Source organism: Centruroides sculpturatus, unplaced genomic scaffold, assembly GCF_000671375.1.
Source record: "Centruroides sculpturatus isolate CEXI.00-Female unplaced genomic scaffold, Cexi_2.0 scaffold126, whole genome shotgun sequence".
Lineage (NCBI taxonomy): Eukaryota > Metazoa > Arthropoda > Arachnida > Scorpiones > Buthidae > Centruroides > Centruroides sculpturatus.
The window spans coordinates 255424-270983 of NW_019384298.1; the positions used below are offsets into that span (position 1 = coordinate 255424).

A 15560-nucleotide genomic window follows, 5' to 3' on the forward strand; every position below is an offset into this window, starting at 1 on the left:
TAATTATTTTCATTTTTGAATTTCAAGTTTTTACTCCGATTTAGTACAAATCTCTTCGCGTAGTTTTGAAGAGCTTTTATTAAGTGGGGGAAACAAAAATATTATAATAAGAATGCATTATATTACAATGCTCAGATTTTAATAAATACGAAAACGCTAAAAGATAAGGAGAAAGTGGTTTTTGAATGAATAAATGTTAAAAATTGAATAGCTTATATGGAAGGTTGTTGGTTGGATAAAATCATATTAAATTTTTGACGCATTTTAAAAGTTTTTGTATTAATTAAAATGTTCAGAGTAAGACAGAGTATGGCTCTAGGGTTTTTAAAAACAACTTTTTGGATCAATTATTTACTTTTAGAGAAAATGAATTCTTGTCAAGCCTTATAAAAAAATCTTTAAAATGGTGGGGTTAATAAAACATTATTTTTCGTAATGTAGTTTATTTATTTTACAAATTCCGTATGTAGAGTGACATAACACAATAGACTAAGGAGGAACTGAACGAGTACAAAATAAATATGTTATAGTTGCATTTTTTGTATTATTTTTTTAATTTAATGTTTTAATCATTTCTAAATGACAAGGGTTAAACTCCAAAAACTCTATGCAATATTTGTTTCTTATTAATATTAGTGATCAAAACCAAATAAAATGAATGACCGAGTGACGTGTCTACCTCTTATCAGAGTCCTTCGAATGATTTTATTAATCAATTTTTTAAACATATAAACATTAAGTTGTTATTTGTTATTTGAATAAATAAAACTTTAAAATGCAATATTTAATAAAATGTTCACGATAGCATATGGGTTTACAAATATTAATTAAAAAAAAAAGGAGAATACTTTATATAAGAAGATAATATTTCTGGATAACTGAGTGAATGTTTATATAGTTCACGACCGAGAAACTCCAAATTCTATTCAAACCAAGGAAATCTCGAAAAAGTTACCTACAACTATTCGATAAATCGAAAAAGAAATAAATAGAAAAAATAAAAAATAGTATTCGATACANAAGTAAGCTCAAATTAATAAGATAAAATAATATAACTAGGGAAATTACTTTGAAAAAGAAAGCAAAAACAAAAAAATAGATTGCAGGATCGTACTCTAGAGATGGATTTCTTCCTACTCTAATGGAAGGAAAGTGGATCTAGATCCCGAAAAGTAGAAGGATATTGAGGAAATCTGATACGGGCGGAGGTATAGTATCTAGGGTCAATAATGACACGTACAAGACAAAATTGCACTTGCAAGACTACTACTAAGAAGAAAATGTGCTCTTCTCAGGGACATTGCAAAATTCTTAGCTATATTACGAAATGACATTGAACATTATTCATCTATAATCTCCCATAATACGTCGTTCCATTACTATTATGTTTCGAAAATACATTTACAAAAGCATATATATTTTAGGTCACATTAAAATTTATTTTTCTAAAATATATAATGCATTTTTTTGTATTATTTAATACAAAATTTGTTTATTTGTAAAAACAAAATGTGATCTAAATATTTGGATTTCGATGCTTTTAAGAGAATTTTAAGTGTTTTTATTAATTAGTAAATGCGAANATATTTTTAGTGTAGCATTAAAAATATAAGAGATGAATAAAATAAGAAAATAAGCAAATTGGCACTATTATCCTCTAGTTACAAAGCATAAATCACTTTATCATTTTGTCTTTTGTTACTATTTAACTGCAAATCTACGACTAGATCAATAAATAATATATCAATCTCCTGTCAAGAAAATTACCTTATATTCTGAATCTAACGAGGTACGTTAAATATGAAAGGATCACTAATTGAAAGAATTTCTTTCTTCAAAGGAGTGGAAGAAAGAAACTACACGTAAGCAACTTATCTATCCATCATACTGACAGTATCTTAGATCTTATTTATGCAGTTTACTGATATTTTTAATTTATTTTTTTTACTAAAAATCAAAATTGTAAATTAGTTAATTAAGAATTTATTTAAAATTTTTCGATTTAATATCTTCGAGAGTTGGAAATTAAATAATATATTTTTAAAATATTTATTTTTAATTGGCTATTTTCTATAGAATAGAGAACATTTTGTAGCATTTGATAATAAAAAAAGACATTCAAAATGAAATATTGGATTCTGTGCGAGTACCACAAACACGTTATTGCAGAAAGCCTTCAGGAGGTCTGGTATAAATGTATTTATTCCAGCAGGTTGCGTTCGATTTCTCGGACTTGGAAAGATTCCCTGTCCTATTTCCTGTCCACTGATGTGTCTGACGTTAGCGCACCAGCCGTCCAACAAATAGCTTTTTGTATCGTACTCCTAAAAGTTCCCATCGACTTTTTTCAAGTGGCCGATCTATTGACCCGCAACAAACTCAACTGTCCACTTGTCTGCCATCCTAACTCTGGTCTTTCTTGTCAATTCCATTGGCTTCTTGACCAGTTCCATCCTCCAGGCTTCTAGCCAACTGAGATGCAGTTTCCATGACAACGTGCAGATCGGACGAAAAGTCAAGGGTCGGAGAAAGTCTAAGGATAGAGAGAATTTAGTCCAGAATTTCGAATACGATTCGAAATGTCTTCAATCTTCAGCTTTGATTTAAAAATGCAGAAAATGTCAGTGTTTCAATTCGCAATTACTTCTATAACATTTTCTTGATATGAGAAGTTTTTCATAATCTTTTACTTAATAGAAAATTCTGAAATATGTTTAAAATTCTCTAAATAAACCTTAGAATTATGTTTAATTTCTTATTGTAGAGCATATTTTTCAATATGCCAAATATTATAAATGAAAAATAGAGTTTTTTCAAAAGATACTTGACAGAGAAATCTTTTAATTTGCTAACACATTAATTACAAGATATTTATTAAAAATTATAAACTAATGAAGGAAAAATTGAAGTGCTAGTCATCAATTCATAAAGCAGGCATTAATCTTTCAAAAAATTAAAATATGAAGAAATTGTTAGAAAACATCAACATGACAAACTTAGAGCATTGTAAATTGAAATTTTTCTCTCACAGACTGTTTCTAACGAGCGCTTTATTGACTATTCATTAATTGACAAAAGAACATGATAAATTACGTCCAGAAAAAGACTTCATTATCTTAAAGTTCTTTACTTCTGGCAGAGATGGAAGAGAGATTTGTTCACTTAGTGGAAATAATATAAATTGATATTGTTTTCCGTGGACGAAGTAGACACACCTTCATTAATTCATTAGAAAAACGAATCTTAATTAATACACGTGAGCCGAAAGAAGGGAAAATGAGAGAAATGTCTCTTCCAACATTTATTATGTCAACTGAATTAATAATATTTTACTATTTTGAACTGAAGTGCTATTATATAAGATTTTTAATCACTTAATGATAACGTATACAGTAAAAAGTGAAAATGCATCCCTTAGTGTTCTTGATTTACAACATTTAATAAAATTAAAGCCCTCTTTTATATAAGTTCATAATAAAAGAAGTTAAATTCTGATGACTATCGTTGTTGAACAGGAAAGAGAACTTTTTATGACCACTTCTAAAGATTTGCAGTCGTTTTGTATCCCCCTTCCACTTGACACAAGGAGTCGATGGTCCGTACGTAGAGAAGATTCACTGTCTGCCAATTGTTGTAAATCTCGCCATTCTGTAATTGTTATCTGTCGTCTTAACTTTTTCATTGTCTAAAGGGAATTGTTAGACGTTAATCAAATAAAATTTTCACTTTCAAACATCTGATTGGATTAGTAATATTATTCATTGGGCAATGTTAAAACGAATTCTAGAATTACCCGAATTCAATCGAAAAAATAAGAAAATGGTAAATTCTAAGAGTATAATTATATTATTTTAATTGATCTAAATATCATAAAAAATTAATTTATATATAAAATTAATAAAACAGTAACATTTAAGAGACAAATCACTCTTAATTAATAAAATGAATATTAAATATAATTACAGTTTATATGTGTATGCCGTGTTTACATCTTCTTTTATTGTACACATGTTTCTTTCTCTAAATAGATTTTAGTATAATCGTGTATTCAGAATAGAAGCAATAGCTGTTTCGATTAAATAAAACTGTAGACAACCGTATCATTCCTTCCACTTTAAACATTTAGAGAGATAAGGTAAATCTTTACAATAAAAACGGCAAATGGAAGATACTACCAACTTTAATCTAACATTTGGTTTTTATCTACCAACTTAGAGATAAAAACGTCAATTCACCATCTGCGAAAGCAACCAAGGTACCATTCAATAAATGGACTTTCCCGGTTCAGTCCACCTGTTCCCCGTGATGAGAGATCGCTAATAGAAAGCTATATAAAACTACGACTGGTAGGTTACTGTCTTTCACCCTCAATAATATTAGGGATGGCAGGGGAGGAAGAATAAGCAGCGTGCGAACTTTAACAGATGCTCCTTCTATCGTGATGAGAATTTCTGGATGTACATCATGCAGGATATACTCTGTTTGAGGTGTATTCCGGAAGAATTCTCGACTTAGAACTATCGGAACTGTAATTATATATTGGTGTTAATAATATACATAGAGAATTTCGGATATTTTAACTAGTTCGTGCCTTAATTTTTAAAGTATAATAATTTTAAATTTATATTAGTTAAAAATAATTATCGATAATTTAATAGTATCGNAAAAAATATGCCAAATGATAGCTTTGTAAAATATATTTGCTCTCGTCTTACTATAAAATTTAATTAAAATAATTAAAGAAGTTATTAGGAGTTCTTTTATAATAAGTCATTTTAAGTGGATAGATATGATTATCAATCTTTTAAAAATATGCATTATATAGTTAAATTTATGTCGAATTTTATGAATATCAATAAAATAAATCTTAAAGTCAAAATTTTTTTTCTGAACATACGCTCGCACCAAAAAATGTTTTATTTAATAGGAACGAAAAATAAATGTTATCAAATCAAATTTATTCTGAAGACGTTCATCTTTCAAGAAACTATAGATTCCTCAGCGAAGGTCCATTTTCTGACGAGGTACGACCTTTATGGCTGGTAGAAACTCTTTCCTAAGGATCAATAGTCATTTGTCAGAGATATGTTTTCTCTTTCCTTCACAGAAATTGTGATTAATGATGTTACGCTGCAAGCTGTGACCATCTATGCATATCACGACATTAGATTACTATAGAAGATCTTGAACATAGCAATAGAGAAACAATATGGCGATAATTTACCAAAAATGACCATTTATGCATATCAATGCCATATTTTACTATAGAATTTTGAATTGGAAACTAAAATGAGAAACATTTATGAATTATATCAGCAAATATTTGCATTAATAGGTCAAAAGTTAACAGAATTTTTACATAAAATCAGCCAAAATCTGTCGACCTTACTCGAATTTAGATTATATTGAAATCAAAAGTTCATGTTAAGAATTCCAAGAAGATCATAATAGAATCTAGAATATATCACTTCTTTAAATCGCATAAGACTACAGAAACCTTTGCTTTTTCATAAAAGAGAGGATATTAGATACGCTGATGGAATATTTCTAAGCAGCTAGAGATGCGTAAATTTTGTGGATAGCAACCACAGGCAAAGACTGCATCTCTTACGTCCTGTTTATGGGATATGAGGTTACCCATGAGAGGCATTATATATCCTGTGTTAAACTTTGCTTCCCACATCTTACCATACTACTGTATTCATTAGATCTCACGGGTCATATAGTAAGCTTCCAATGTTGTCAATGTTTGGAAATACTAAGCATTAGTGATCAACCTCTCAAATTGGATAGTAATGAACTTATTCTCTGACAAGATTCATAACTGTAAATGAGTATATCTAACTGATAAGATTTAAGTAATCTTATTAAATTAACAAGCTTAATTTTGATCGACGACGATAACGATTATAACAAGTTTCACTTAATAAATTAAGAAATTTTAGAAAATTTTCTGTTAAAATCTATCTTTCCCATATTTAGATGCTTCTTCATAATTAATATTTTTTGTTTCTCTTATTCAATAACTTTCCAAAGTAATGAAATAAAATATTTACTATATTCTACACGATGAACGAAAACAACATACTCTTATATTATCAAATTATAAGAATGGTCCATTATCCTAATAATATTTGATAATCAATAAAAAAATTTTAATAATTAATTAGATGATTGTATAGAAAGCGTATAACAGAATTATTTAGTGATTTCAGATAAAGAGACGAAGTGCATACAAAAGGTTAATTTACTTGTCAGCAAATGATGATTGTGATAACAGTACAGTGATGATCCATACAATGATAAAACAGATTAGAATTAAAGTATAAAGAAAATATTATGTGTCAGCAATCTCAAAGGTATTGCTTTGGGTTGCATTTCCCTCTAGCAGTTATTCTCAGATAGACGATGATTATTGAATCTGTATCTCAATTTGACAATACTGATGCGGATATTTTCGACTTTTGCAGCGAAAATTGAATACCTAAGTTTGTTAGCTTTCAAAAGAGAAGCAATCTCGCCTTTTGATCAGAGAGAATATGATAGACATCACTACTATTCAAAAAATAATATTTCATTGTAAAAACATCCGATGTATTGATTGGTAAGAAGGTTTTTACTGGGATACTCAATTGTAGGAATGAAAAGAAAAGCGATTCATAAAAAAAAATGCTTTTTTATTGATTGTTTAAAAAATATATAGGCCTATTCATCATAAAATTTGATTTTAAATGATTCCTTTTTTTCAATATATTAGTGAATATCACTCTAGATAATTGAAATTCCATACATTATAGATTTTAGAAATTTGGAATGTTATGAATTCCAACTACGATAGAACTTTTTCGGAAATATATCGAATTTGAAATGGGCATTTTTTTATTATTAAAAAACTTTTTAAATGTTTAAATGGTCACAGACAAGAATTATTTGAAAATTTTAAAATATTATCATATATCTCAAATAGATTTGGTTCCGTTTCAGTAAATTTTTAGCATTTCGTATCATTTCGATATTATATTCTTTAATAGTTAGCCTATATATAAAGTGTATGTGCTACTATGTGTAATAGAATCTATGTAAACTAGATATAGCGTATACTATATTTACATAGACTTTGTAGATATTTAAAAATTATAAAACTGTAATTATAAGTATAAAAGATATTATATAATTAATATTTTAATTTTAAACCTTATAATACCAGCAAAAAAAATNATTAATTAGATGATTGTATAGAAAGCGTATAACAGAATTATTTAGTGATTTCAGATAAAGAGACGAAGTGCATACAAAAGGTTAATTTACTTGTCAGCAAATGATGATTGTGATAACAGTACAGTGATGATCCATACAATGATAAAACAGATTAGAATTAAAGTATAATTTAACATAATAAATTTGTATGATAAGAATTCAAACAAGTTTACATTGTTAACATTCAAAGTTTATCTTCACGTAGCTAAACAGTTCCTGTGATGTATTTAAAATATATTTCTTATTGACTTAGGCCTATAATCAATAGTGAATGTTTATGTCTATAGACAAAAGTATATTATTTACAATTGAAAAGATTATTAAAGTCTTGAAAACATCTATTTTAATTAATAAAATGAAGATTTTGAAGAATAAAATGAATTTTGTTATCACGATTTAAAATTTATTTTGACTTTATTTTCATAAATTTATATTAATCTTATCAAGGATCTAAAATTGGATTTTAGATATAAATCTAAGAAATCTAATATTATTGTATTAATTTTAAATAAATTACTATTTAATGTATGGTTTTAATCATTAAATATGATTTCATATAAATAAAATAAATAATTGGAATTAAATCTGATGTGGCTGTAAACATATTTTTAAATATTGCATTATAAGAAGAAGAAAATAATATGGATCAGAGCAAAGAAAAGAATGATATAAACTAAATGGAATTCCAAGATACTCAAAACTAGAAAATGCAGTATTGTTCTTGTGCAAATGATTTCTAGGATTTCGAAGTGAATCAGAATCAACCAGTCGTTCTTTCAGAAGATTACCTAGATTAAGTCGAGAGTAAAAGTAAAATATAAGAAAAGAAGCTGACAGTTTACTTCTCTAAATCAACGGAACAAAGAGATTTCGTTCCTCTTTATGCTTAAGTTAAAACGTCTGTTTATTTTTTCGCAATAAATCTAGATAAAACTATATTTCAAATGCGACTGTACTTTTAGTTGTATTCTTAAAAATCTATATTTTAAGTATATTAATTTAAATTTTAGCGTATAACTTGTTTAATATAGCTAAAATCCATTTAATTAGAAATAACTATAATATGGTTTAATGATTGATTGGTGCGACTTTTTTGGTACAAAAGCTATAAAAACTAGTTATAATGATACAACATTAAATATAAATTAGTTACACACAGTTTAAAATTAGTTAAATTAAGTTAAACTATGTAAATTTACAACTAATTTTAGTTGTGTGGTTAAAAATGTATCTTTTTAACTATGCTAACTTAAATAATAGATTTTTGACCATATAATTAAAATTAAGACTATACTCAAAACATAATTTAATAATTTGATATGAGCAGGGTCTTTGAGAGCTAGTATCGGATCCAGAGATAAAATAAAATATGGCTAAAGTGAATCCACTTTATCTATTTATTTACAATTGAAGTACGTAAAATGTTTCTTTATTAATAGAAAAATACACTTAAAATTTTATTTACTGTTAGTAAAAATAATCTTAATTTTATAGATGAAGGAACCACTACGAGCCAAAAGTTTTCTCCGGGCTCCGATATATGACATGAAAAAGTTTGTAGCAAGCAAATAACTCTAAATAAATCCATCACACTAAATATAATAATGGATGAGTTTTGCATATAGATTTTATTAGATAAACATCTAGATAAGCATAAATGACATAAATCATTATCTGATAAAAGATCTATAGGAAATCATCGACTTACGTTAGTAACAATTTCGATACCTGGAATGAAATGAAATGTTTTATTGCTAGTGCACACCGTACATTTTTGATATCTCTTTCATTTTACGATTTGTCAAAAGTTGTCACATCGCTTGACAGATTGTGAAAATGTAATAACTATATCTAGTTTATTTCATTTAAATGATAGTATTTTATATTATAATTCAAAATAGACAGTAAGACAATAAAAAAGAAAATCTGGAAATAATTATTCTTTAAATTTATATTCACTTACTATTCATTAAAAAATATATAAGGAAAGATCAATCGGATTCTTTAATCTCTTTGTTTTGTTTATTCCTTTGCAAGAAATACATAATAAAACTGTTCTTCCTTTTATTTTTTATGATAGACTAGTTTTAATTTGATTACAATACGGGAATTTGTTGAAATACTTTTCGGGGATTAATTCTTACAATAAAAAAATTTGCAGATTGTTTCAGGATTAATTTTATCTCCTCAAAAATATATTCTTTTAGTGAATGAATCAAAACTTTAAAGAAGTAAGCTCAAATTAATAAGATAAAATAATATAACTGCACTTAAAACACGAATTTTATAATTAATAATTGAAAACTTTAATTTTTTTTTTAAATTGCAATTTTGTATTCAAAATGTATAATTTCTATATTTTATAATCGATGTTAATAAATATAATTTCACATAAATTTATAATATATAATTAAATTCTCTTATTATTTTCCTATTTTTTATACATGGATTATCAACGTTATAATATGAATAGCATGAATTATTACATCTTCCTCTTGGTTTTCTTGTTATTTGCAATATAACTGGTTAATTTATGGTAAATACTGATAACATAAAAGCGGGAAATTATGAATATTCACTTTAAATATTCATATTTTACGTTACATTACATATATTCTTATGCGAAATATTTATATAGGCCTACAGCATATAGGTAGTCATTTTTACAAATTTCTGTTTTTAGATCCGAATTTTAGTGAAAAGATACGAGAAGAGCGAATAAAATAAAGAGAAAGAATAGACTACATTCTTATCCTTCTTCCTTTTCTTCGCAGATCAATTACAAGAGTTTACTTTAAAATTCAAATGCAAAATCAATCTTGAAAATTTGATCATTCTAGCTCCAGGCTTAATACTTTTGCTTAAATTCTTTTATAACGAAGGAAAAAGATGCAATTTCTCTTAACTCCTTTTCTTTTTAGAAATAATATATCTAAAGAATTTTACTTTCCTCTCTTTTTTACTTCTAAATTGTTTTGTCCAAAACATAGGGCAGACAAATCGAGAAGCAAGCGTTTAAATCTTCAGATTAAAAACTCGATAGTTTGACCAAAAGAATGAAATAAACTATCTGAAAATGCCAATTTTTAACAATTTGGCAAGTCCACGTGATTACCCGTTTAAAATTCATACATTATATCTCGTCCTATTTTGGTATCATTTTCAAAACATTAGTCAACTGCCAAAAATGTAAGTTCCATTCAATATTTGAATATTTAATTTTAGTCTTTTTTATTTTAAATGACAAAATATTTAAATGAATTATGCTTAATTTTATACAATTAATATGTAAATTAATTAAGCTTTCAAACAAAAAGGATCTGGGATTTATTTTGTTCTTTTATTAAACTCATTATTCTTTTTACCTTCATTAAATTCGAAGCTTTTGATAATCTGTTAAAGATCGAAATCTCCTATTTCTTTTCATTATTCAAGGAGTTTTTCTTTAGTGTAGAGTTAGAAAATAACAATTTTTTACGTCAGCTAAGCTATATTATAATCATTCGTGCTAGGAAAGTTTTCGAATAAATTATATAATAAATATACAGCTGTTATGAGTATTTACTACCCAGATATTTTTGAAAATGACTCTTAAATTACTATAATTTAATTCTTACAACCATAAAATTAAGGTAAATATAACTGTAATAATAACTATATTACCTATACTACTGAAAACTTGCATTATCTAGTCATTCAGACAAATAGACACACTAATATTTATATATTCAATAAGTTATAATAACAGTATAATAATTTATATTATCTATAGCAACGATATTAGTTTGAAACTAGAAGCCTTTAAAATGCAAATTTAGCGAAATAACAGAAATTTTAGTAAACATAAACCACGTTGAAAAGTTTGAAAAACTTATAAAGTTTAAGACATTCGACCGTTACCGCCCATCATTATCTAACTTAATCCAGATAATTGTGGAGATTTACCAAACAAACGAAAGTCCGTTTGGATGACATACCGTTTCTATGGAGACAGCAAACAAAGATGGCCCCCATAGTGTGACAATTAGCCACACGGTTGGTCTTAGTGTAATTAGTCGTTCCTCGACAAATAGACAGGTGTTTATTTTGGAATGTCTTAATTACAAATATATTTCGAGTGGAATAGAACATTGTGTTACATATATTTGTTATTAAAAATTTAGAAAAACAATCTCTATATTATTAACAACAAGAAAACTATACTCTAATGAATAATAATTTGATAATTTTGTTGTCTGCTTATCTTTTTTTTTAACTTACTATTTATTTGTTAATAACAACTGTTTCATTACATAATATTGTCTTTTAATTAAAACAAGTATCAATTTCTCCGAATGTTGAATTATTAAAAATTCTTCTCTTCTCATCAACTTATAGATTCCTTGTAATTGCTTGGTTACACGAATAGAAATTAGAATTTTACGCTGGAAATCCTGTAAAAGAAGAACAAGATGAATGATAAAAATTTTTCAATAAAATAAAAATAATCTAGATGTTAATAAATTAGATTATATGATAAAGTTTATTCACCCATATTTTTGATTAAAGGTAATTTTTTTTAACTTAACTAAAAACATTTATAATCGAATTATATTAGCGAAAATATTTTATTAATGAAAATTTTGTAGGATGAGTAATCGTCAAGTTGTACATGCGTTCGTTTACTTTAAAAAATGGTTTTAAGAAAAAACCCATTTCAAATAATTTATGAAAAAAATTCAATCGTTTGATAGAAAACAAATTCAACGTTAGAAACTTCGTCTTTTTTCCCCTCTTTCCTTCTTTTTCTATATTGAAATTACGGCTAGAGGAGTATTTACATTGCGTAAATAACTAAATAATCCTTCGTAAATACCTAAGATACTTTATTTATTTTACAGATATTTCAAATCAAACGAGGTTATAAATATTTATTTTAGAAAGATTGCTTTAATTCGGATAATCGATAATCCTTACAATATAAAAGAAAAAAAATGAAAATTATATCATTAAACTTTGTATTTTTTACATTATTATTTCACCAATAAAAAGCACTTACATTCTCTCTCCACTTTTATTCGTAACAGTGACCATTAAAAGTAACATATATATCATCTATTTATGCGTAATTTAATTATTAATTTACTTGAGTTATAACATAAAATAATCGATAAATGATTTTACGAATTGTCTTGCGTGACACGTGACGGATTAGAGAACTGATCGATTCTAGAAAACTGATAATAAAAGCAACGCTTTAAAAGGATGAATCACTAAAGATAAGCGGGAGACTCCATGTCTGAACTAAACTTTATTGGAAATATGCGTGACTAAATGTTTTTACGTTACAATTATTTTTTTCTAGTATTTTAATTTAATTGCAAACAGAGTCACGTAGAATCTATTTTATTCATTTGTGTCGATTTGGCTTTTGTTGCAGTCAAACGAAATTAAAGAAACCATTTCACCTTCTGTGCTTAGAATTTCTAGTATCGGATCCAGAGATAAAATAAAATATGGCTAAAGTGAATCCACTTTATCTATTTATTTACAATTGAAGTACGTAAAATGTTTCTTTATTAATAGAAAAATACACTTAAAATTTTATTTACTGTTAGTAAAAATAATCTTAATTTTATAGATGAAGGAACCACTACGAGCCAAAAGTTTTCTCCGGGCTCCGATATATGACATGAAAAAGTTTGTAGCAAGCAAATAACTCTAAATAAATCCATCACACTAAATATAATAATGGATGAGTTTTGCATATAGATTTTATTAGATAAACATCTAGATAAGCATAAATGACATAAATCATTATCTGATAAAAGATCTATAGGAAATCATCGACTTACGTTAGTAACAATTTCGATACCTGGAATGAAATGAAATGTTTTATTGCTAGTGCACACCGTACATTTTTGATATCTCTTTCATTTTACGATTTGTCAAAAGTTGTCACATCGCTTGACAGATTGTGAAAATGTAATAACTATATCTAGTTTATTTCATTTAAATGATAGTATTTTATATTATAATTCAAAATAGACAGTAAGACAATAAAAAAGAAAATCTGGAAATAATTATTCTTTAAATTTATATTCACTTACTATTCATTAAAAAATATATAAGGAAAGATCAATCGGATTCTTTAATCTCTTTGTTTTGTTTATTCCTTTGCAAGAAATACATAATAAAACTGTTCTTCCTTTTATTTTTTATGATAGACTAGTTTTAATTTGATTACAATACGGGAATTTGTTGAAATACTTTTCGGGGATTAATTCTTACAATAAAAGAATTTGCAGATTGTTTCAGGATTAATTTTATCTCCTCAAAAATATATTCTTTTAGTGAATGAATCAAAACTTTAAAGAAGTAAGCTCAAATTAATAAGATAAAATAATATAACTGCACTTAAAACACGAATTTTATAATTAATAATTGAAAACTTTAATTTTTTTTTTAAATTGCAATTTTGTATTCAAAATGTATAATTTCTATATTTTATAATCGATGTTAATAAATATAATTTCACATAAATTTATAATATATAATTAAATTCTCTTATTATTTTCCTATTTTTTATACATGGATTATCAACGTTATAATATGAATAGCATGAATTATTACATCTTCCTCTTGGTTTTCTTGTTATTTGCAATATAACTGGTTAATTTATGGTAAATACTGATAACATAAAAGCGGGAAATTATGAATATTCACTTTAAATATTCATATTTTACGTTACATTACATATATTCTTATGCGAAATATTTATATAGGCCTACAGCATATAGGTAGTCATTTTCACAAATTTCTGTTTTTAGATCCGAATTTTAGTGAAAAGATACGAGAAGAGCGAATAAAATAAAGAGAAAGAATAGACTACATTCTTATCCTTCTTCCTTTTCTTCGCAGATCAATTACAAGAGTTTACTTTAAAATTCAAATGCAAAATCAATCTTGAAAATTTGATCATTCTAGCTCCAGGCTTAATACTTTTGCTTAAATTCTTTTATAACGAAGGAAAAAGATGCAATTTCTCTTAACTCCTTTTCTTTTTAGAAATAATATATCTAAAGAATTTTACTTTCCTCTCTTTTTTACTTCTAAATTGTTTTGTCCAAAACATAGGGCAGACAAATCGAGAAGCAAGCGTTTAAATCTTCAGATTAAAAACTCGATAGTTTGACCAAAAGAATGAAATAAACTATCTGAAAATGCCAATTTTTAACAATTTGGCAAGTCCACGTGATTACCCGTTTAAAATTCATACATTATATCTCGTCCTATTTTGGTATCATTTTCAAAACATTAGTCAACTGCCAAAAATGTAAGTTCCATTCAATATTTGAATATTTAATTTTAGTCTTTTTTATTTTAAATGACAAAATATTTAAATGAATTATGCTTAATTTTATACAATTAATATGTAAATTAATTAAGCTTTCAAACAAAAAGGATCTGGGATTTATTTTGTTCTTTTATTAAACTCATTATTCTTTTTACCTTCATTAAATTCGAAGCTTTTGATAATCTGTTAAAGATCGAAATCTCCTATTTCTTTTCATTATTCAAGGAGTTTTTCTTTAGTGTAGAGTTAGAAAATAACAATTTTTTACGTCAGCTAAGCTATATTATAATCATTCGTGCTAGGAAAGTTTTCGAATAAATTATATAATAAATATACAGCTGTTATGAGTATTTACTACCCAGATATTTTTGAAAATGACTCTTAAATTACTATAATTTAATTCTTACAACCATAAAATTAAGGTAAATATAACTGTAATAATAACTATATTACCTATACTACTGAAAACTTGCATTATCTAGTCATTCAGACAAATAGACACACTAATATTTATATATTCAATAAGTTATAATAACAGTATAATAATTTATATTATCTATAGCAACGATATTAGTTTGAAACTAGAAGCCTTTAAAATGCAAATTTAGCGAAATAACAGAAATTTTAGTAAACATAAACCACGTTGAAAAGTTTGAAAAACTTATAAAGTTTAAGACATTCGACCGTTACCGCCCATCATTATCTAACTTAATCCAGATAATTGTGGAGATTTACCAAACAAACGAAAGTCCGTTTGGATGACATACCGTTTCTATGGAGACAGCAAACAAAGATGGCCCCCATAGTGTGACAATTAGCCACACGGTTGGTCTTAGTGTAATTAGTCGTTCCTCGACAAATAGACAGGTGTTTATTTTGGAATGTCTTAATTACAAATATATTTCGAGTGGAATAGAACATTGTGTTACATATATTTGTTATTAAAAATTTAGAAAAACAATCTCTA

At 26.3% G+C, this 15560-nt stretch overlaps 1 long non-coding RNA gene across 1 annotated transcript; it reads left to right on the forward strand.

The window, feature by feature from the left end:
* Positions 1-3195: 3195 nt before the first annotated feature.
* Positions 3196-4359, forward strand: LOC111629294. The gene is made up of 3 exons (XR_002757317.1): positions 3196-3822; positions 4029-4135; positions 4216-4359. It is a non-coding gene; the product is annotated as an uncharacterized LOC111629294 (long non-coding RNA).
* Positions 4360-15560: the final 11201 nt, after the last annotated feature.